The 21,294-nt window shown below is 36.3% G+C and overlaps 1 protein-coding gene across 2 annotated transcripts in view; it reads right to left on the bottom strand.

Moving 5' to 3' along the window:
• Positions 1–17,540, bottom strand: part of LOC106548528 (adenosine deaminase RNA specific B1) — a 62,033-nt gene extending 44,493 nt beyond the window's left edge. The window contains exon 1 of one of the 2 annotated variants that reach the window (XM_087716705.1): positions 17,436–17,540. The gene's annotated coding sequence lies outside the window, so the exon portion shown is untranslated. The remainder of the gene's footprint in view (positions 1–17,435) is intronic. The other variant, XM_087716707.1, reaches the window with a different exon arrangement.
• Positions 17,541–21,294: the final 3,754 nt, after the last annotated feature.

Raw genomic sequence — 21,294 nt, 5'->3', positions numbered from 1 at the left:
AGGTAGCATGGTTGCTTCCAAAAACATATTGCTGCACCGGTGGCTTGAATCTGCCACAAGTCCATCTTTCATAATAATATTTTATAATTAAATACTGTTACTTTAAGATATCATCTCCTGTATTTTGGCCACACATGCAAAATAAAATAAAAATATATATTTTCAGTTTTTTCTGAAACAGCAATTATTGAAAAAATACATGTAAAATCCCAGTAGTTAACCAATTCCCTATATCAACTGCATCCGGCCCACAAAAGAATTGTATGTGATCTCTAATAGCTGTAATCAAACAAAGCACTTTGATGTGTAAAACAAAACAGGGAGTTTTTCTGCAGCTTTGAAAGAGGTTGCAATATGGCAACCTCCACCCCCAGTCTTTAAAACACTGGATACAATTGTATTAGACAACCACTACCCTATTTCCAACCTTCCGTCTTTAGGGAAGACTTGCCACAAAATGCACAGGCATTGGTTGCATTCATTTTGTTATGGAGAACATCCCTTTTGGTCCCGTCAACCATCTTCAATATTGTACCTTGGGTAGTTTATACCATCCTTCTGGACATAATGCAGGGACTGGGGATTTACAGCATTGTGCTCCAGTCAACGGACAGTTGTAAGTGGGGGGAGTTTGATGCAGTGCCCTCAAACGTAAGGAGTAGCACATTGCTCAGTGCTCTCCCTTCTGCTTTTTAGCATCTGCATGAAGCTACTACATGAAGAATTTCATCTGTTTATTTGGGGTACAGAATCATCAATTATGATATCCAACTGCACAGTACTATGGTCAAAATCTTGTCCCTCTACCTAGAGGATATTGCAGGCTGAATGGGAAGAAACAGGCTGAAGTCAGGCCCAAACAAGACAAGAGTTGCTGTTTATTCATCACAATTCTGTCAGTTCTTCTCTGAAGGACTATTGCTGTCCCCAAGATAGCAAGTCCATGACTTAAGATCCTCCTGCATGAGCAAGCGGAGGTTCAGAAGGCTTTCAATTAGCATAGTTGGTACACTGGTTATGGCTCTATTGGAGAGCTTTTTGTGACAATAATTTATGTTTCCATCACCACTCAGTTAGACTACTACAAGCGTTTCACATGAGGCTGGAAAAGGCCATCTGGAAACCATACTTGGTAAGAAATGCAGTGGCCTATTTGCCAAGTGGAACTAGATTCCCTTATATTATATCTGTGGTATGATTCCTGCATTGCTTTTGGGGTATTTTGAAGTATTTGTTTTAACCTATAAAGCCCCAAATGGCACCAAGGGATTTTCAGGATTACCTACTTAACTAGAATCAAACTGCCTAATAAGAAAAAATATTTTTAGTACCATACTATGGCGGTTGGGAGGGCACTGAGACCAGGAGGAAAGGCTTCTCAGTAATAACCATAAAACAACTTGCCCCCAGAAACTAGATTGGCTTCAATATTAACAACCTTAAAGAAGTAACTAAAACAGAGCTTTTCTGAAGGGCTTTTTTAGTTGAATTTATTGCTGAATACCATATATATATTTATAACAGAGATGGTATTCATCAGTTTTTGACCAGTTCTGGAGAATCGGTAGCGGAAATTTTGAGTAGTTCGGAGAACTGGTAAATACCGCCTCTGACTGGCCCCGTACCGCATCTATTCTCTGCCTCGCGAGTCCCAACTGATCAGGAGGAAATGGGAATTTTGCAGTAACCTTCCCCTGCCACGCCCACCGAGCCACACCCACACCCACCACTGATTTATACTGTTATACGTTTTTAATATTTATGATTGCATTCCAATATTACAATATGGACATTAATACTGTATACTCTGAATGGGGCACAGTGTCATTTTCTACCATATAATAATAGTATTCAGTAGAATACAAATCTCTTGCCTATGTCTATATACATGAGATTCCTCAAGTCATTTATAGTTCTACTGTAGGGTTCTGTCTTACTGGAATAATGTAGGAACTTTGTTTCATGTTTCATTCTCTTCCTGTTTTGAGACAGACAAGAGGAAAATGAAGGGTTATAATCAGCAGACAGGAAGTAACTTACTTCCCTCCAGGATTTCTGTCCTGTAGCTGGCCTTCTGGAAGCAACAGATTAATAAACAATGTATTATATTTTTATTTCTTATAAAAAGAAACATTTTTTGTATTTCCGCTTATGACAAGAAATAGTCAAGAAAGGAAACTACAGTGGGACAGGCTCCTTGTTTTCAGGCTTCAGTTGTCACTCTTTATGACAACAAAGAAAGAAGCACTGAATGTGCAGAAAAGAGCAGAGCAGATGTGGGGAGGGTAAGGAACACTGTGTCCGAGAAACAGGCAGGTGAACGACCAGCAGAAAGGACTGAGGATGTGAAGTTCACCTATGATTTGGGGATATGTTGCCTTTGGCCACGTGTCTTTTTACTGTATAAATAGACTTTTTGTACAAAGCAAAAAAATAATCACTTCTTTTGAAGATCAATTTTATTTGAAATTTTACCCAAAGTTTCAATCCTGAAGAACAGTACGGCTATTATTTCAGATATGGGAGGCTAGATTCTTTGCTGCAAAAGCAAGCAAAACAAAACTCACAGATCTAATTTTACACCGAAACAACACAAGCCCATGTTGTTCCATGTTGAAAGATGTCAGCAGGAAGCTTTACGATTAGCAGAATCCCTGAGACTGGTGTTATCTTGAGACACAGAGCAAACCTGATATATTATCACCTCTATTCCACTATTAGTTGGGAGCACATAATGGGAGAACAGATTTCACCAAATACTTTCTTTCATACCTCACTCCTAAATTTATACAACTATAATATTACTTTAACAATGTTCCTTGTTTGTGTCTAGTGACCAGAAAATTCAGAACAAATCAGTCCATAGAAATGTTATGTTTGCTAATCATAAATGTAACTTCTTTATTTGTAACAAAATTTGAAAATATCATAGGCAAAATAAATGAAATATTTTATATTATCAAGAAAATTTGATTTAAGCATTCAGTAAATTTCAACTTTAATTAAGCAAGTAGGATTGAGGACTCTCTTAATTTATTATTTAATTAATTGATTAATTAATTTTATTTATAAGCCACTTGATTTCAAAATGATTCTGGACAGCTTACAACTAAAAACTAACTTATTAAAAGAAAAAACAGAACAGTACAGAAATGAAAAGTACAAAAATAATCAAGTCAAAATAAAATAAAACATTGCGCAATTGTTTAACAAGTTGCCTTAGCTAGTAGACTTTTCCAATTGGAATTCTCAGTGGCTAAAATGCTGAGCTTGTCGATCAGTCGGCAGTTCAGCGGTTCGAATCCCTAGTGCAGCGTAACAGGGTGAGCTCCCATTACATGTGCCAGCTTCTGCCAACCTAGCAGTTCGAAAGCATGTAAAAATGCAAGTAGAAAAATAGGAACCACCTTTGGTGGGAAAGTAACAGTGCTTTGTGCGCCTTTGACATTTAGTCACGCCACCCACATGATCACAGAGACGTCTTCGGACAGCGCTGGCTCTTCGGCTTTGAAATGGAGATGAGCACCGCTCCCTAAAGTCGGGAACGACTAGCACATATGTGCGAGCGGAACCTTTACTTTTAATATCATGTCAAATGTGGGACTGCTACAGAAATTTCCTGTCAGTGAGAACAATTAATCAGTGCAACTGCTTGCCTCCAGAAGTTGTGAATGCTCCATTCATTGAAGACTTTTAAAGAAGAAATTGGGGGGAAATGGTCTGGAATCATCTAGGATCACCTGCTTAAGCAGGGGGTTAGACCAGAAGAGCTCTATGGTTCCTTTAATGCTATATTGTAATGGTTCTGAATTGAAATTCAAATGACATTTATTAATAAATAAATTTTCAGTTGGTTTCTCAATATCTATCTTTTGAGATGTAGAAACTAAATATTTGGGAGAAAAGATAAAGGGATCAAAATAGAGCTCTATACTGTAAAAGAAAAATGAATGAGTTATACACTAAAGATTAATTGTGTTAATCAAGATTATACGTATTTAACATGTATTAAAGAAACTATTTCCTTCCTGAATATCTATGAAAATATTACATGAGAAAGGGACTGAGAAAGCCTAAAATGCTAAAGCAAGTATTACAAAGAAGAGGTTCTTCGTAGAGGTGATAGTTCTTTAATTTATACAAGGTGAAATCCTCCTCCAATGTTTTACATAACAACAAACTACTGTTGTTATCTATGCCCTTTTAGATGACGTGTCCTTGGAAGAAAATGAACTGAAGGTTATTGTAGAAGCCTCAATAAATAGAACCACATAGATTTCCTTGCATTAATCTCTGGATCTATAAGAGTGCCAGCAGAACTAGATTAGCGAAGGGAATAAGAAATGATATTAAACTATATTTGGGTTTGCGGAAATACCATCCCAAGAAAACATAAATTGAGATTTTAAAGAGACACCTATAACAACAAAAGAAAGGGAGAGAGGAGGAGAGGACAAGAGGAAGAAAGAAAGAGGTAAGGAGAGGAGAGTGGAAGGGAGAGAAAGAAAAGGAGAGAGGATAGGAAGGGGAAGGGGAAGAGTAGGAATAGGGGAGAGGTAAGGGAAGAAGGAAGAGAAAGGAGAGGAGGAAAGAAGAAAGTAGAGAAGGGAGGGAGGGAGAAAAGAAAGTGAAAATAAGGTGGTATTAAAACAGGTGGATGTGATGGTAAATAAAGCAACCCAAACTGTATATAATAGTCTTTTAAATGGAATAATAAATGTATAAGAATGACAAATGTAAAGAAGAACAATAACTATATGAGTGTATACCTATAATTGTATGTAAGAGAATAAATAATAAAAAACTTTTCCAAAAAACGAGTCCCAGCAGAGCTGAACATTTAAAAAAAATGTTATACAACAGAATGAAATGTCAAAAGTTGAAAGGCACAGAAGTACCACAATCCAAGAATTCTATGACAGTAAAGATCTGCTGAGGAATTGCTATCATTCCTGGATCATCCTGCATTCTGAATAATACCTATGCATACCAAGCTGGTAGAGAACTAAGCTCTAATAAAAATGCTTTTCATTTAAAAAAAAACTGTGCTACAAATAATATTTATTGCAGCCTTGCCCTTGCATATCAAGGGCAGAGTCATTCACCTGAATTGCAGGTTAGACAGATTCCTGCATTATGTATTTTAATTAATCTTTGAATGTAATGGTATTGTTTCTATTATTTTGAGTTTAAAGACAGGCACAGTCTTTAACAACTCCACTCATATATGACAGAGAAGACAATCTATCAATTTTTCCAGCCTTAAATACTGTAGATTTTTATTGTCAATAAAAGCATTTTAAACTTGGCTTAATGGCAAACTGGCAGCAAGGTCAGCTTCTTTAGAATAACTATAATAAATTCACCATTAAGCTGCCCTCTTCAAATGATAAGCCACAACTTTCTGCATGAGCTGCAATTTCTGGCCTAATCTCAAAGGCAGAAACATATAAAAACCCTTGCAATGATGTAATCTTAAAATGCTTTTAAACTTTTGTTTTGTTTTGTTGGTTTCTTCAAGTCAGTGTGTTGACTCCTGGTAACTGCTTGAACACATCCTTGCAGTTTTTCTGGCAGGACTCCAGAAGTAGTTTAACCCTGCCTGCTTCCTAGGTTGAGAAAGAGTGTCTTGCCCAAAAGCAGGTCTAGAATTCACAGTCTCCTGGTTTATAGTCTAATGATTTAATCACTAAACCAAGCTGGTTCCCAAATCTTAAGGTTACTACTACCCAAGCTATGGAAAGTAATAACCATTAAAGGCAAATCAGGTGGAGCTAGAAAAGTCACTTAATAGCAAGAATTTAAGGTGACCCCTCAGACTACTGTATACACAAGCTATCTTACAGGTGTAGAGTAGTATGCGCATACATTTCTTTTTATCCTGGAAAAAGATTATTAGCTACAATGCCCCTGTCTTGCTGGGATGCAGTTTCGGCTTTCTGGCACCTCATCCATCCCATAACTGTATCAGACATAGGTCAAAGGGCAACATCATTTCTGCCTTTGGGGATACCTAATTTTATTTTTAAGTATCATCATCAAATACACTTTTGACATCTCATTTCTAATAATCAACCCAATGATAACAGAGTGGTCAATGCTTAGAATACACTACCTGACTCTGTGGTTTCTCCCCCAAACCCCCAAAACTTTAATCTTAGACTGTCCACTGTCGACGTCACCCCATTCCTAAGAGGTCTGTAAGGGGCGTGCATAAGTGCACCAACGTGCCTACCATCCCTGTCCTACTGTTCCATTTTATTTGTATCCATTTCATGTATTCATAATCATGTTTATATTTATATCTGTTATCTAATACATTCCTGAGACAAGAAAGAAGGAAGGAAGGAAGGAAGGAAGGAAGGAAGGAAGGAAGGAAGGAAGGAAGGAAGGAAGGAAAGAAAGAAAGAAAGAAAGAAAGAAAGAAAGAAAGAAAGAAAGAAAGAAAGAAGCTGAAACCTTGTACTATTCTCCGAACATACATATCTCCCTGAAAGCAATCACAATAAGGTGACAGAAATAAACATGCACAAACACAAAGGTAATATTAGGATTGCAGCTAAGTATAGAGAAAATCAGGAAGCAGGATATAGACAGCAGATGATATAACTGATCTTGCCAGTAAAACTTCCTATGCTCTATCCCAGGGGTGTCAAACTCACGTCGGCACGGCAGCATCATATGACATATTGGAACTTTCCCCCCCCCCTTTGTTAAATCGGGCGTAGGAGTGGCCAGTGTGTGACACATCTGGCCTGCGGGTGGGAGTTTGACAGCCCTGCTCTATCCTTTTGGCTCTACTACAACAACCTCTATTTGGAGGTACAGATTGATTTTATTAGTAATGTAAATATTTTTCTATTTTGTTTATTAATAAAGTCAATCTGTATCAACATATTAAGTAAGAAATTAAATTTGATGTGATTCTTGTTATAAAAGATCTTGCAATTAAAAATCAAATAGGTAGAAAATATTGCTCAAGATGCTGTTCAAGTCCCTTTTTTAAAACAGTTCAAATGTTCAACAGTTCAAATAAACAAACTGTAAAGGGAGGTGTTTATCATAGATTGAGAGATTTGGGAATAATGATGTGTTTTATTTATTAGCAAAAACTGGAACATTATGTTAGGGAAATAAAAAAAAATTAAAAATTAAAAATGTCTTTATTCCCACAAGCCAAATTTGTTTTTAATTTTTTCTTTCATTTCAATAATGGTTTAAAAGCTATAAACTATAAACAATATTAAGTTATTCCTAGTGAACAGAATGGTTTAAACAATCTATTCAAATCTAAAAATATTTAATTGAATTTGTAATTAATCATACTGAATGGTTCTTTATTCTTTAAAACCAGAGTGAAAAGGTATCTACTCAGATGGAAATTTGATTTATTCATTTGAGTCCTGGAATTCAAAGCTTATTAAACATGCCCCCCAAATAGAGAAAGACTAATAAATACTACTCAAGAAAATGCAGTTTAGTATCTTCCGTAACAAAATATTTTGCAAAATTAATCAATAACAGCAAGTAGTAAGTAAACAGTAAATAAATCTAGTAAATTTCAGGATTCTAGGAAGGATGCCTTTCTGAAGAATGAAAAGAATTCAAAACAATTGTCAAATTAGAAACAAAAACTGCTTTGCAAAAAAAACAAATATTAGGTCCCCAATTTTTGATGTTCGTTTGAACAATGGCAAACTAGATTTGCATTGTTGTCAAGGTAATAAGATGAACATGTCCATGTAGATATTAGAGGTCAAGTATTATTTGAAAGATGAATCATGTTCACAATTTCATGTCATGCCATAAAAACAGAGCCAGAATATAACTGCATACAATTTACTAAAACAAGCAATGAAAAACATTTTTAAAAAAATATCACAGTCTTTTTAGATAAGAAAAAAAATCAACAATAAACTGAATGGTAGTATGAGCCAAGAAGGATTATATTATTGATTTTCAGTTGGTCCTTTATATATCCCAATTAGATATAACTTTTAATGAAGAAACCTAGTTTTCAAATATAAATTTGGTGGAACTGACCTTTACATATGATCTTTACATATGACCATATATGTGAGGTATCAAAGATTTAACCATGAAAATAATAGCAATACCGTATCGCAATTGTAAGGTAATATAGTATAGTGACAGTAACAGCATAGTAAACTTAACTGTATTATTGTTTCCAAAAGTAATTAGACTATATACTTAAAAGTGCATATGTTCTATAGGTTATATGCTATCAAATTAAACAAGCATGACTTAGTTTTCCCCTTTTATGACGATGGTGATGATGATACCCACACACACACACGATAGATATGATAGATAGATAGATTGATTGATTAATTGATAGATAATTAGATATTCATAAAGCTGCCTTATTAATAAAAATGTTGTTCTTTATAAAAAAATCAGTTACAATTTTTACATTGTAGACTTATGCTTAAATGAATGTAATGAGCTCTTTTATTTCAGAATGGGAATACTGAGATTGATAGCATTTAAAGTATTTTAAATTCATAGAATTTTATTCATTGATTGATTTAGCCTATGGCATCTACATAGGATTATGGAATCATAGGGTTGCAATGGATCTTAGAGGTCTTCTAATCCAACCACTTGCCCAAGAGAGGGGACCTTATACCATCCCAGATAAATGTTTAATTAAATTAAATATTTCATTTAAAACTAATACAATTAAAAATATTTTTAAAAATTCATTTAAAGTGACTGGCTGATAATAATAATCTATTATTAATTGCAAAAATAAATTGCGTAATGTGTAGTTACAACCCCTTTGTAAACTGTACCTTACACATGGTGAAAAACATAAGACTATTTACTATACAATATATTATGCAATCTTTCTCTTGGTTTATATTGGATTAAAGAAAAAAATAAAAGTTTCTGGAAAAGCTATATTATCAGAAATTCCACATCTAATTTAGGTTTCATGTGGATTGTAGTCCTGATAACACTCAATCATTCAAAAAAGTCAAATAAATATGGGGGGGGGGGAAATCTATAAACAAAAAGGAGATATGAGAGTATTTTCAGTTGGCGTCGCAATGGAAACAGCTGAAAAATAGCAGAGCTCTACTGAACTCCATGAAAACCAGCCAGCAACTGCTTCCAGGAGACGTTATGGGATCCTAGCCATCTTGGAGGGGTGGTGAAGAAAGGAGAAGTGCTTCATTGACCATGAGGAAAACTACAATTTCCTTGTTAGGGCTGAAGAAAGCTCTCCCAAACAGCAGCAGGGACAATGGCCATTGTGGCAAGTCACAAGTTGTGACAACCAGAACAATAAGATTTGTGCTGGAGCGGTGTGGGAAACTGGGTGAGACAACTTCCAACTTTTATGCTAGAGATCTAACCCAAGTTAAAAATTCCAAAAAATAATCTCCAAGTAGCAAGAAAGTGGAGAAAGATTAAAGATTAAAAACCCAGAGGTGGAATAAATGCTTACTGGAAGCTTTAAAACATAGAAAGCCGGGAAAAGATTCAACAACTACTTGAAAAGTGATTATTGGGATAAATTGCCTTTTTATTTTTAATGCCTCTTGATCTGTTTAACAATCAGCTTTTTGACACTGTTTAATGATGGAATTGGGAGGAGTAAAAAGAGCATTACAACGTGGGGAGTTAAGTGAAAGTGACAATTGTTTAATACAAATAAATGAAAGAAGAGAAAGTAAACAACATCTGGAAGGCCACCAGACCTTGATTCTGTTTTGGTAGGTGACTTGGATGTCTGGAAACATTTAGGGAGTTCTCTGTAAGACAAATTGAACTGAAAATAAATAGATCTCTATTAAAACTGTTTAATGAATGGACTTGAAAGACTGGAGGAAATCAGCTGGCCAATTTGGATTTGAATTACTTAAGCCAGTGTTTTTCAACCACTGTGCCGCGGCACACTAGTGTGCCGTGACATAGTGTAAGGTGTGCCGTGGGAGGATTAATTTATATATAGTCAATATAGGCACAGAGTTAAAATTTTTTAACATTTTCTAATGGTGGTGTGCCTCGTGATTTTTTTCATGAAAAAAGTGTGCCTTTGCACAAAAAAGGTTGAAAAACACTGACTTAAGCTACCTGAAAGAACATCCTACGAGATCAAAAAAAAGGAAGGTGATAGAAGAAAAATGAAAAGAAGAAAAAAATAATAAGAGTTTAAAATTTGGACAATTAGGAAGAAGCTAATTGGAAAATTACAAAGACTGTAAATCACCAAATTCAAGGACTATAAACTTAGGGCATGTGGAGGTACAATTCTGATTAAATTTTAGTAATTTGGGGGTTTTCAGATATTGGGACAATGGAGCCCTAGGGGTGTATGCAGTAATTTTTAATACAGGGGACAATAGAGGTGTATGAAGAAATGTTATCAATGCTTAAAAGTTTATATGAAACTGTGACAAAGATAAGGAGATAATGGGATTGTCCAAACAAAAATAGCAATAGCAGTAGACTTATATACCGCTTCATAGGCCTTTCAGGCCTCTCTAAGCGGTTTACAGAGAGTCAGCATATTGCCCCCAACAATCTGGGTCCTCATTTTACCCACCTCGGAAGGATGGAAGGCTGAGTCAACCCTGAGCCGGTGAGATTTGAACCGCTGACCTGCTGATCTAGCAGTAGCCTGCAGTGCTGCATTTAACCACTGCGCCACCTTGGCTCAAAAATATGTGAGTGTAGAAGACCCTCAGCAAAGGGGAGGGGGGAGACTAACATAACACTCAGAAAACAGATAAGAAACCAGAAGGAGTGGGGGAGGAGACAAAACAAAACAAATTGCAAGAAGATGAAGACATTGAAGGAACAAAAATAATACATATGAATCTAATAGATAATTCTCTAAGAGTTTACAATAAAGCGGGGGGAAGGGAAGTCTCCCTAAAATAATGAAAGGTCTATTGATGGGTACTCAAATGATGCGGCAGGAGACAAAGGATAAGCCAGAGGGAATATCTAGTTCGTATAAAAATGATAGAAAGAGAAATAAGATCCCAAGAGAGTAATATAAAAGAGGAATTAAAAAGTCAATAAATGGATGAAGTCTCAAAAAAAGTAAGAGATGATGGATAGAGATAAAATACCTCTCAATATGGTGAATGAATTAGAAATTAAAAGTAGAAAATATACATTGAAAAAACAGTAGAACATATATAGATAGATAATAGAATTTACTATAATCATAAGCAAATTAAGGTTAGAAGGTGATACTCTAATTGTATACAATTGTAGCACAGCGGCCAGTTGTTTCGCCGGATATGGCATTGGTTACTAGTCGGGCCCCACCCAGGGGCCTAGGACGTTGTAACGTATTTTCATAATATGCGTGCAGATCCAAGTAGTGCGGCTTTTTGCATTTGACTGATGGTGATATTGTCAATTTTTAACTGTTTTAAATGTAATTCCAGTGCTTTTGGAATAGCACCCAGTGTGCCAATTACCACTGGAATTATCACTGCTGGTTTGTGCCATAGTCGTTGAATTTCGATTTTTAAGTCCTGGTATCTTGCGATTTTTTCATGTTCCTTCTCAGCGACCCTGCTATCACCTGGTATTGCGATGTCTATGATTGTGACCTTATTTTTCTTAACCAGTGTGATGTCTGGTGTATTATGCATCAGTATTTTGTCCGTTTGTATACGGAAATCCCAAAAGATCTTGACCATCTGATTTTCGGTGACTTTTTCAGGCTGATGTTCCCACCAGTTTGTTGCTGTTTTAATATTATAATTTTTGCACAAATTCCAATGGATCATTTGTGCTACTGAATTGTGCCGCAATTTATAATCAGTCTGCGCGATTTTTTTACAGCAGCTGAGTATGTGATCAACAGTTTCATCAGCTTCTTTGCAAAGTCTGCATTTGGCATCATCAGAGGATTTTTCGATTTTGGCCTTAATGGCATTTGTGCAGATAGCTTGTTCTTGCGCAGCTAGGATTAGTGACTCTGTTTCTTTCTTTAATGTACCTGTTGTTAACCATAACCAAGTTTGCTCACTGTCCACTTTATCTTTTATTTTTTCCAGAAATTGGCCATGCAGTGCTTTGTTCTTCCAACTCTCCATTCTTGATTTTATGACATCTTTTCTGTATTCTTGTTTCGTCTGTTGGGCCTTCAGTAGATTTTTGTTCTTTACTTCGATTAATAGATGTTCTTGACTTTCTTTTAAATAATCAGCCAGTGCATGTTTTTCTTCTTCAACTGTTTGCTTCACTTGTAATAACCCTCTGCCACCTGATTTTCGGGGCAGATACAGTCTATCAGTATCACCACGTGGATGTAAACTGTAGTGCATTGTCATTAGTTTCCTGGTTTTTCGGTCCAAAAGGTCCAAATCAGCTTGTGTCCAGTTAACTATACCAGCTGTGTATCTTATAACTGGTATTGCCCAGGTATTTATGGCCTTGATTGTATTTCCACCATTCAATTTAGATTTCAAAATTTTCCTAACTCTGTTGGTGTACTCTCGCCTGACAATAGTTTTTACTTCTCCATGCTTGATGTTATCCAACTGCAGAATGCCTAAGTATTTGTAGGCTTCATTTTCTTTGCATTTAATTAATTGGCCATTGGGCATTTCAATTCCCTCACATGCAGTGATTTTGCCCCTTTTTATGGATACAGTGGCGCATTTTTCCATGCCAAACTGCATTGAAATATTGGTGCTGAATATTATTATTATTATTACTATTACTATTACTATTACTATTACTATTACTATTACTATTACTATTATTATCTATATATAAAATATATTGAATATATTTATAATTTTAGGGGATTGGTGATATAATCCCAGGATTGATTAAATTTGGTTAATGATTGGTCATATTTGTATTTTTAAACAATTGGGATATTTGATTTATGGTGGAATATTGAGTAATTTCTAAAATATTAAAATACTAGTGATTTAACAGGGGATAACAAATACTGCATGAAGAAATGTTATTGAAGCTTATAAGTACAATGCAGGTTATAAGTGCAGGTTAAAGTCAGAAACTGGAAGACTAGGTTTATGTATACCTAATTGCATTATTATTGCTAGCATTGTGTAAAAAATATATTGATCCAGTCAATATGCTGTCTTCAAAATATGTATGGATGTTAAAGAAAAAGTACAAATAAAACTATATTTACACATACACACGGACACACACGTAAATGAATATTAGCATTAATATTCATTGCAGGCTGGATTTAAAAAGAAATATGCTGCTGTTGGATAGCAATTTGTGAGGGTACTCTACACATTTACTACTTGCCATCAAGAGTTTGTACATCTCTCAATTACCAAAAACAGATGCAAATTCTATATCTTAAATTGAATAGTTGAAGAAAACATCCTTTCTTTTTGTTTTCTTCAATTGGTACTCAAAAGGTTCTATTGACTCTTTATGCAGATATTACACTGCTATTATTAGTTGCATGTGATTATTTTCTAAAACTGGAATTTATTGTAAACAGAAAGGTCTGTTTGTTTACAAAGTGGTGGCATTTTCCAAGATTATGGCCATTATAAATGGTTACTGAATAATTACAATGCGCAGTGCCAGCTGTACCTAACTGCATACTCATTTTGTGTCAGTAAAATCTGTATCAACCTACATATAAGCTATACTGAGAATTTTCATCTATTAGAAGCAATGCTAAAATATGTGTTGATGTGGAAAATCCCATGTAGAAATAAATGAATTTGATATAATGCAGAATGTGTTTTTGCATATATTTCTGGCAGGACTGCACAATACTACTAATGCAGTATTTAGAAGAGAAGTGGGCCTCATTTTTTAAAATGTAAATATTTATCCATCTATTGTTCCATATTTTTCCAATATAAAAGTTGGAAAAATGTTTATTTAATAAAATTGTGCTGTTTCGACTAGCAGAATAAAGAAAGAAGACAGGCTACAATTCTGTACTTTACATAATTTAATGCTAAATTAATGGATTACCTATCAGGTTATCATCTCAGGATGCAATATCTTTTGGGTTTCACTGATGGTGACAAATAGGGGAAATTATAATTAAGTATATTTCATCTAAATCACACGATAAAATAGCAACTAATTTACAGAAACAGACTTTCTTCTCTAGGAAACTTGTAAGATTTCAAATTATGCCTCCAGAATATATAGCCACTGTAAGTGTACAGCATTTAACAATGCTTTCTTTATGTTTCTGCATCAAGTAAAATCCAATACATTATGCAATACATTTTATAGTTTATTCTATACAATTCAAAGTTATGCTTTTTTTTCCTTTCCCAAAATTTTTATAAGGTCAGCCAAATGACTTCAGAATTAGATGGCTGCTGGCTGAGGTTGATGAGTTTCTTATCAGTAAAAAAAGTTTTGTCTATATTTAGCAACTAGAAGGTTACATATTTTATATGATACATAACAGATGAAACAAACTGCTGTGTACCTATAACTGGAAATGGTTTCTATTTACAAAATGGGAAAAGGAACAATTAACTCTGCGTTAGAATCCACTACACTACTCAGTCTGCTTCCTAATCTTTCAGAGCATATTTTAAAATATCATTATGCAAAGGCAGTTCTAAGACCATAATATTGGATTTCACTCAGAGTATTATTTGTTAATATTAATACATAATAGCTTTAATTGTATATGTACTTCTGGCATTTTATATGTATTTATTCTTTTGATTAATATTAATCTGTGTATATAATTAATATATTAATCATATTATTTATCTATCCAATCATCCATTTATCCATCATTAATATTATCACACCTATTGACCACAAACAATATATAACATAAGATAATATCCTCCAAGTTTGAAAAATGAAAGGGATTACTATTTATTGTATTCCTTAGAATTAGTCATGGCACTCCGGCATTCATTTTTATCGAATTACTTTTCACTTCCACAAAGGTTCAGAATGAAGTATACAATCGTGAATTATTATTATAATGAAAGCTTTTTCTATTCAATAAAATATTTCAGTGAGATATTGCTAAAAATGAAATACTGCAACAACCCAGTACAAAACAATACAAAATGTTTGTGTTGACTAGGTAAATAGTTATATTATAAGCTTAAATGGTATGAAAAATTAGAATTAAAGTGACCTGTTTCTGATGAAGATTTTTGGAGGATATAAAATATTATGCTCATAAAATGTGACTGGTAAATGTTTAATTAATAACATGTATAGAATATTAATTTGCATGTATGTTACAGAGCAAATCTTGACATTTCTGTGTTATTTTAAGTATTGATACATCAAAATATATTATCTTGAACTGTTTTAAAATAATTCTAGATTCTTAAGAAAACTAATCACTAGAGCATAAGAAGCTGTTTTACATTAAGTTAGGCCACTGGTTCATCTTTACTGTCTGTTTGGATTGGCAGTAATTCCACAGGGTTTCAGATAGGTTTTTCTCCATGAGCAGTAGAATGAGAAATAATGAAGAGTGAACCTGATATGTTATGCATGCAAACCTTGTACACAAGTAAATGAGAAGCATGAGAAGTTTGAATCCACGCTCTTCGGTAAAAGCTCTAATTTTCTATTCTTCCACTCTATTACTATGTATAGCTTATTATTATTGTTTCTTAATAACAGGTGTTAAGAAATATGGAGATATACTTTCAATAAGGCTGACATTTGTACTAATTTCCACACTGCAACTACAAGCTCTTTATCTCTTATTTTTCACAGTTATTAAAATATATCATTATTGCTGCTATTCTAGGGTTCATCTTGCTATTCTAAGGTTTCAGTTCTTGCTATTTCTAAGGTTCCTGCTATTCTGTGACTTCTCAAAACACATTAAAAGAAATGTTCGTATATCAAGTTGCCCAATCAAGTTCACAGAAGTAAAATGTTTCGCCTTTTCTCTTGGATGCAACTAAAGAGAATCTCTAAAAAGAATTTTGGTTCACAACTTATGTTTAAAAGCTGTCATTTTATTTACTCATTTCCTTTAAAAAAGAACTAGAAAAGTTCTCATTTCCATTATTGCCCAAATAGAAACCCTTCTAAGAGTATCACAACATAAGTTAATAATTACATCTGATATTTTGCTATATCACTGAAAATTTCTACAGATAACTAAACTGCCAACTAGTTTTAAACAATTGTTCAATATTTGTAAGGCAGCTGAACTGTTATTGTCCATTCTTTAAAAGCAAAAAATAAATGTACATATGTAAGAACAGGAATCATTAAGTATCTTAACTATAGTAAAAATTACAATATCTGTTACTGTGAAAATGACAACAGATGTAGAAAAGGCAATATAAATGGTCAGTTGGTCAATTGTTTTGGTTATTTTGATAGATACTCAGAAGGAAAGAATTAGATAAGATCGGGATAAATTTTATTAATGAAATCATTTTAGGAGTCCACGATGGCAAAAACAGAGTATTGAAGTTATTAAGAATGAGTGATATATTTATTATGGCATAAAGTTTTATTTCATTTGTTTCCTAAGCCATTATTGCTAGTTGTCACCTCTGTGATATATCAACATGGACACAGACATAGAAATGAAATATAAGAAACCCACTATCTTCTGAAAGCCTTATAAATATGCAAAAGAATGGCAATGCTCTACAAAGCAGAAACATCCATATATCTGTATAAATAGTGGCTAGAGCTCAAAGTGGTCTTTCGCATCCTCCGCATGCAGAGGTAGCTCCAGTTTTCCTTCTCAGTATGTCCCAGGCGCCAGACCCATAGGCCTCATTAACACATGTCACATCCTTAAATGACAATATGGCCTGTACCACTTTCAAAGACTGCAGATAGGAGGGTGCTATTTTAATGATACAGATTGCCTAGCCATTGGTAGAGTTCCGGGTATAGGTAAATCCCAAACTCCAACACACCAGACAGGAGGACACTCTGCAGAGTCCGCTTCCTGCCGCTTCCCTACTTGAACCGAATTACGGTGTTTCAAAACAGAATGAAAGAAAACTTGTGCAAGGTTAATCTTGACATCTTCATGCGCCCGACTGAATGCATTCTGTGCCCTCCTGACTTCACCGTCCCCTGAGGTTGTTGCCATGGGGAGCTGCAGTGCAGTCTGTGTGAGTGCGTGGAGGAAGGACCGGGGACGGCCCAGCTGAGAAGAGGGAAGAGATTCTGCGCCCTCTCGCCCTTCCCCTCTACAGCCCTCGCAAAAGGCGAGCCGAGAAGAGGCGACCACACAGCACAGACCTTGGACAGCAGCAACAGCAGGAGCAGCAGCAGGCGGCGCGGTACGGCGGTTCCTCTCTCTGCTTGCACCTGTCGCCCGGCTCCCCTTCACGATAGCCAGGCTCTTCTGGGGAAGGAGAAGGATGTCCTCCGTAGGAATGGAGCCCCCCGCCCTCCCCCCCCCGGACAATGGATGAAGGAGCAGCGGGAGGAAGAGAAGCAGGCTCGCTTACCTCGCTCAGCCCCGGCGACAATGAACCTCGTCGACAGTGCTGTCGGAGCAACGCGCCGCCCCTTCTCGGCCACCTCTGCACGGTGCAGCCACCCACCTTTACCCCGCAGCCGATGGGTCGCTCAGTCCCGGGCGGGCGGGCGCGCGCTCGGCTCCCTTGGCGAACTGGCGGCGGATCCCCGCAAGGCAAGGCAACAGCTTGCGCTCGAGCCACTCCGCTCTTTCCCCCCTCCCGCCACGGACTGCTTTTGCGCTGAGGAAAGACTCACCACCTCGGAGGCTGGAAGGGGGAGGAGCCAAGAGGAAGGAAGCCCGAGACGTCCCCTCTGGGGTGCGCATGCGCGCGCGAGCCTCCGCGGCTGCTCTCTCTCTTCCTGCTTTCCAGTTCAAGCGCGGAGCTGCCAATCGGGAATGGCGTGGCGAGATGTTGTTGTCGCCTCCCCTCCCCTCTTGTTCTCGTCTGGTCCAGACGCCAGCCCGAGGTGGCGCCTTTCTTCCTGGGGTGTGGATATCAACACATACTATTGAAGCCGGAGACGGTCGACTGCTTCGCAGGGACTCTTATGCTGAAGCGCCCGGATGAAAACGAGAGTCTGCCCTTCTCTCGTCTCGGTAGGAAAAGTCTGGACCTGCCCAGGAAAGAGGAACCTCCATATTCAGGAAACCGAATTAACCCCATGCCGTGGGGCAGGGTCGGCGACGGATTTTGCCTTGTAGGGCTCTTCTTGCTCTACTCCAGGAAAGCCACCGAAGGCTTCCTTAGGCGCACCTGCGGGATTAGAGTCGCTCTTGTCTCCTGAAACACGGGCTGGGTTGGTTGCCGCAGACTGCAAAGTAAGGGGAGCGTTTTTGAGGTCCCATTCATGAAACAGACTCTCATTTTGTTCCTATATCTACCCCAAATTTATAGCTGTGGTTCTGGGCACGCCGATAAAGGGGTGCCCCTTTTTCTAAGTGGATCTAGGTAAAGTAATGTGATTCATTGACCGAATGATCTGAACAGCTGCCGATGTGTACTTATTCAAAACCTGAATGATTTGGTGTAGCTAAAAGGCATTGTAAGATTTAAGAAAGAGGATACCTATTTGATTATACATGTAACTACAACAGCAAGAATTGTATTTGCCCAAAATTGGAAATTAAATAAGCTACCAACAGACGAAGAGATAATAAAAAGATACTAGATTGTGCAGAGATGAATAGGTTGACAATGAAAATAAAGGATAAAGAGGAATCAGAGTACTTCAAGACTTGGGGAAGATTTTATGACTGGCTAAAGAAAGCAAGCTAGAAAAGAAAGTAGGGAGAAGATAAAGTACCCAGATGACTATTAAATGGAATGGGGGGGGGGGGGAAGAGAAGAGGAAAACAAAAAAAATATTAAATATATAAGTATATATTCAAGAGCGAGATCAAAAGCAGGGAACATAATTAGGGTAGACTAGCGAAGGTAAGGGAATAAGAAATGATACTAAATTATATTTGGGTTGACGGAAATACCATCCCAAGGAAACATAAACTGAGTTTGAAATACACACCAACAATAATAGAAAAAGAAAGGGAGAGAGGAGGAGGTAATGGAAGGAAGGCAGGGGAAAGAAGAAAGAGGTAAGGAGAGGAGGATGGAAGGGAGAGAAAGAGCAGGAGAGAGGGTAGGAAGGGGAAGAGGAAGAGCAGGAGTAGGAGAAAGGGAAGGGAAGAAGGAAGGGGAAGGAAGAAAGTAGAGAAGGGAGGGAGAAAAGAAAGGGAAAACGAGGTGTTACAAAAGGAGGAAGGGATGGTAAATAAAGCAATCCAAACTCTACATTATAACTTATTAAATGAAATAATAAATGGATAAGAATGATAAATGTAAAGAAGAACAACAATTATGTGAATGTATACTTAAAATGGTATGTAAGAGAATAAAAAAATAAAAATTCTTTGAAGAAAAAAAAAGCATTGTAAGATTACAGTCTTACTGAGTGTGTGCATCCATCTTTCCTGAAATAAATTCAAGAATAATATTACAAAACCTTGAGAAAATGAGAAGTTTGGATGCTTTGAATTTTAGCTATATCAGAGTTCTAATAAGGGCATATTATTGAACCTGGGTGTTCAGATTCTAATTGACGACTTAACGACAGAACATCTGGAAATTCTATATACACTTCTTTAGTGAATTATGTATACAAAATGAAATAAATACTCTGAAAACTAATTCTGACAATAGTTTATGACACGGGCAATCCCTTTCATTTAGTGTTATTAATTTCCATACACTGTACAGTATTTTCAGATTCTAATCAATCTTTGTTCAGTTTATCTATACATAATTATTATTCTATTTGCAATTAAGAAAAAAACAGATGTCCTAAGTACTAAACCTAGTACTGAACCATAAGCGATGTTCCAGTCAACACCAGAAAAGTAATACTGAGACATATATGACATTTCCCTTTTTTCCTTGTGAATTTGCTATGGTATAATAGTTTCTCCACTAGAATTATTGATTATTTAATAAATAGGACATTGCTTAAATGAATGCTGCAATAATCTTTAGAATCCAATCCTGAATATTACAGATTCTGAAAGTTAAGCTGGTGCAGTTGTCAGTTTGCTTAATTTTAAAATGACAGTCCTCACTTGGATGGGAATTTCTTTAACTCTGAAATCTTTTAAATGAAAATCAATATTTAAAGTCTCCCTTGACTTAAACTCAATTTGTAATGATTTCATGGGACTGTCAATGTAGCTTTATTTTAGAAGGATCAATAGAAGAAACAAATTATGCAAGGTAGACAAAAAATAGATACAAGGAAGTTCTATGTCAATAAAGGAATTTAGAGTCACCCAATAAAATACTTTACAAAGTGCATTATACATTTATAGAATGAGATGCTCCAAAATAGTGATAGCTACTACATTAAATGGCTTTAAAGGGTATTCAATCAATGTATGGACAATAAGGATATCAATGGCTGCTTCTCAAAGTGAATGCATCTGCTAAGGGGCAACAAAGGACAAAGGTATGGCCTTAGCCTCCTGTATACACTATATAGATTTTATGCCATTATGGGAAAGAGGCTAGGGCTAGGCTGAGTAAATTTATGTGATTTCATGAGTCTGTGTTACACACACACACACACCTTAGTGACTTATAGAGGGCATGATAAATCACAGTATACCCATTTGCCAGAGTATACCTTGCAAGCAACCTGCTATATGCAGGGGGTTCTTCTTCCTAATGAGGCAGGAGGGGATGCACAGGTAAACCCACCAGTGGCTGGCCAGGTTAGGTGGTCTTAATAGGATGGGCCTTATAAACTTACATTAGCTTGACATTTCACTCTAGTGCACTTAACTTTCAACTTTGACTTCTGACTTCCTCATAAGTCTTACAAATATTATGGGAACATGATGCAAGCTTTTGCACAAGGATGGAACACGGAAGTAATGTGGGTGTAAGGATACTTAAATTAGCCAGATGACAGAATAATGCGGGCATCCTCTCAGCACTTTCTCTGTCTTGTTTTTATGACTAACAGGATTCACTTGTGTATTGTAACTTTTTGACTTCTCCATTGTATTTTTCCAAAATGTATTTCCCTGTCCTCAGCAGGGGGCTTGGACCTTCAAAATGTATACACCTATTGTAACGCCTACTGATTTACGAAGTTTGATTAAAACATCACTGCCAGGGAGTAGCCCAAGCAGTTCAGTTTTGGTGTGCAACACTCTGAACTCTTGACGCATCAAATAAAGCTGTTTCTCTTGCACCTTTGTGGTCTCGAGTCCTGGTCTTTCGTAAGTAGATTGCAAAACCAAACCTCAATCTGCTGCTACACTATTAAATTAGCTTTGTTTTTAAAAGAGTAAAG

Source organism: Thamnophis sirtalis, unplaced genomic scaffold, assembly GCF_051295495.1.
Source record: "Thamnophis sirtalis isolate CommonGarterSnake01/CBP01778 unplaced genomic scaffold, rThaSir2_p1.2 scaffold_5, whole genome shotgun sequence".
Classification (NCBI taxonomy): domain Eukaryota; kingdom Metazoa; phylum Chordata; class Lepidosauria; order Squamata; family Natricidae; genus Thamnophis; species Thamnophis sirtalis.
The sequence above is the reverse complement of the archived record's forward strand: the minus strand, read 5'-3'. Positions and strand labels throughout refer to the sequence as shown.